This window comes from Lagenorhynchus albirostris, chromosome 10 (genome assembly GCF_949774975.1).
Source record: "Lagenorhynchus albirostris chromosome 10, mLagAlb1.1, whole genome shotgun sequence".
Lineage (NCBI taxonomy): Eukaryota > Metazoa > Chordata > Mammalia > Artiodactyla > Delphinidae > Lagenorhynchus > Lagenorhynchus albirostris.
Window position 1 is genome coordinate 4,328,265 of NC_083104.1, and position 4,011 is coordinate 4,332,275.

Here is a 4,011-nt window from a genome sequence, read left to right on the forward strand (position 1 = left end):
AAAAATGAATTCATTTACCAAAGAGAAACAGACTCACAAACTGAGAAAATGACTTATGGTTACCTGTGGGGAAAGGGAGGTGGGGGTGAGGGAGGGAGAAATTAGATTATTGAGATTAACAATACACAATAATATATGTAAACTCGACAATTACCAAGCACCTACTGCTTAGCACAGGGAACTCTAGTCACCAATCAGTTATAATCTATATGGGAAAAGAATCGGAAATAAATGGCTATCTGTATACCTGAATCAGGTTGCTGTAAAGAAAACACAAACACAACACTGGAAATCCACTCTGTTCCAATATAAAATCAAACTAAGCTTAAAAAGAAAAGAAAAGCAATCCCAGCAATATTCTGCACAGGCCTCGGTGACTTGAGCTGATGTCACATCCCTGCAGCCTGAGCAGCCTTGTGTCCCAAGGCTGGACTGTGGCGGAGCTGATGGACCTAGGGAGGATGGGCCAGCAAATGAGCCCCCCTTGCCCCTGCAAAGCCAGGTTACCTGGAGATGGGACCACTATCTCCAGATCCGTCGTACAGCTCAACCAGGCCGAGTGCACCCAAAGCCTGGTGGACTTTTCGGCTGGAAGAGCTTGGATAAGTCACCAGGTCTCCAAGTCACCTGATTGTGGGCTCCTGGCGGCAGCCTCCTTCCTTGGAATCACCCCGCCCGTGGACAACAGCACCCTGAGCATTGCCATGTGGGCAGCAGTTGGGATTCTCCTGGGGCTGAAGGGGCAAGGGAAGGCAGCAATGAGACGCCAGCCCTTAGCTGTTTCTTCTGGCACATTCCACCCTAACCTGCAACCCTGCAACAGGCCTTTCTCTCTGGCTCTGGTTGCCCGAGTAACCACAGTTGAGCCTGAAGATGTGCCGCCCCCTTGTGCACGTTTCCCTTAAGAACAACTGGATAACCTGTGCTGAAGGGCACTTCATAGCCCCAGCGGGCCCGCGGGAGCTGTAAATGACACCTGCTCTCAAGAAACGTCCTGGGGTAAGTAATCGAAAAAGAATTCCATCCAGGGTCGACTTGCCAGAAACCATTTCAAGAGGGAAATTTGACGGACACCTTTTTGTTAATTTTGTTTTGGTTTGTAACCACATGGAAAGAGATCCACATTGCCAATGATTACAGAAAGTAAGATCAAAATCAAAACGAGGTATCACCTCACTCCCGTCAGAAGGGCCATCATCAAAAGTCTACAAACAACAAAGGATGGAGAGGGCACGGAGAAAAGGGAACCCTCTTGCACTGCTTTTGTCAAGGTAAATTGGTACCAGGTACGGGGGAGAACAGTATGGAGGTTTGTGAAAACACTTAACATAAAGCTACCACATGAGCAGGCAATCCCAATCTTGGGCGTCTATGCAGAGAAAAACTAAAATTCGAAAAGATACATTAATCCCATGTTCATTGAGGCAGTATTAACAGGAGCCAAGACGTGGAGGCAACCAAAGGTCCCACAGCAGATGGACGAATGCAGAGGATGTGGTACATATACCCGAGGGAATATGACTCCGCCACAATAGCAATGAAATAATGCCTTCTGCAGCCACATGCATGGACTGGAGATGGTCAGCCGAAGAGGAGGCCGTCAGAGAGGAAAGGACAAATAGCATAGGAGACCACAGAGGGGTGGAATCTAGCAATCGACACAAATGAACTCATTAACAAAAGAGAAACAGACTCACAGACTTAGAAAACAACTTCTGGTTACCAGAGGGGAAAGGTGGGCACAGGAAGGCAGGGAGAAAGGGAGGGATGAATAAATACACACGAATATATGTAAACTCCAAAATTACCAAGGACCTACTGCTTAGCCCAGGAAACTCTAGTCACCAATCAGTTATAACCTATATGGGGAAAGAATCGGAAAAAGAATAGATATCTGTATACGCATAACTGGATCAGGTTGCTGTACAGCCAACACAAGCACAACACTGTAAATCCACTCTGTTCCAATATAAAATAAAATTAAACTTCAAAAGAAAAGAAATCCGAACGATATTCTCCACAGGGCTCGGTGACTTGTGCTACTGTCACATCCCTGGAACCCGAACAGCCTTGTGTCCCAAGTCTGGACTATGGCGGAGCTGAGGGACCTGGGTAGGATGTGACAGCAAAGAGCCCCCCTTGCGCCTGCAGTACCAGCTTCCCTGGGGATGGGACCTCGACCTACAGATCCAGGTGGGCCGTGCTGCAGCTCAGCCAAGCCGAGTGCACCCAAAGGCCCGCGGACCTTCCGGCTGGAAGAGCTCTGAAAAGTCACCAGGTCTCGAAGTCTTCTGATTGTGGGTTCCGACCGGCAGCCTCCTTCCTCGGAATCCCCCACCTACGAAGGACAGCACCTTCGGCACTGCCCTGTGGGCAGTGGTCGGGATTAGCCTGGGGGCTGAAGGTTAAGAGGGAAGCAGCAATGGGGCACCAGCCCTTAGCTGTTTTTTCTGGCACATTCCACCCTAATCTACAACCGGAAACAAGACTTTCTCTATGGCTCTGGTCGCCCGTGTAATAGTTGAGCGTGAAGAAGTGCTGCCACCTTGTGGACGTCCCCCTTAACAACAACTTGAAAACCGGTGCTCAAGGGCACTTCATATTCAAAAGGCCTGCGGGGGCTATAAATGACACCTGCCCTCAAGTGAGATCCTCGGGGAGGTAATGGAAAAAGAATTCAAGACAGAGCCGACCTTCACGCAGCCAATTCGAGAGGGAAACTGTACTCATCACACCGTTTAAAACAAAACCACGTGCAACGAGGCGCAAACTGCCGGTTACCCAAGGGACAGGTGTGGGTGGAGAAATCAGTTAGGACGTTGGGATTCACATATACACTGCAACATGTATAAAATAGATAACCAACCAGGACCTAGTGACAGCAGAGGGAAATCTACTCAACACTCTGATATACCCTATACGAGAATAGAATCCACAAAAGTATACATGTGTGTATATATATAATTGTATCAGCTTGCTGGACACCTAAAACAAACACGACATAATAGTAAATCAAGTATACGTGGACAGAAAACAAAAATTAAATAAAGAAAAAAGGAAAGAAATGCCCACTCTCTTCGCCTCAGGCCTCTGTGACTGGGGCTGGGCTCACATCCCTAAAGCTTGAGCTGACCTGGGTCCCAAGGCTGGACTGTCCTGGGGTTGAGGGAGCTGGGGTGGGTGTGGTAGCAAAGCAGCCCCCGTGGTCCTGTGGTGACGGGTCCTCTCTGCATGGACCACAATCTCCAGATCCTGGCGGGCCCTCCTACACGTCAGCCAAGCCTAGTGCACCCAAAGAATGGTGGGCCCTCTGAGCTGGAAGAACTTCGAAACGTCACCTGTTCTGCACGTGTCCCGGTCGTGGGGTTCCCACGTGCAGCCTCCTTCCTTAGAGTCGTTCTCCATGTACATACGACAGCACCCTCAGCATGGTGGTTTTACAGGGGTTCGGAATTGTCTGAAGTTGAGGGGCTGACAAGGGGGAATAAGAAATGGAACACAAGCCCGTGGGTGATTCTTCTGGCACCTTCCACTCTAATTCACGACCCAGGAACAGGAGTTTTGCTAAGGCTCCTGTAGCCTTCGTAACCAGAGTTGGGCAGGAGTTAATGCCGCCGCCTTGTGGTCCTTTCCCGTAACAACAACTTTAAACCCGCTGCTTCTTGACAGAACCGGCTGGGCTGGAAATGACACCTGCCCTCAGGAAACATCCTCGGGGAGGTAATGGAAAAAGAATTCAAGACAGGGTCGACCTTCACGCAGCCAATTTCGAGAGGGAAACTGTACTCACACCGTTTAAAACAAAACCACCTGCAATTAAGCGCAACATCGCTAATTCTTAGAGAAACGCAATTCAAACCTACCAGGAGGTGTCACCTCGCAGCGGTTAGAACGACTATCTCCAAAATGTCTACAAACGGGCTTCCCTGGTGGCGCAGTGGTTGGGAGTCCGCCTGCCGATGCAGGGAACACGTGCCCCGGTCCGGGAAGATCCCACATGCCGCGGAGCGG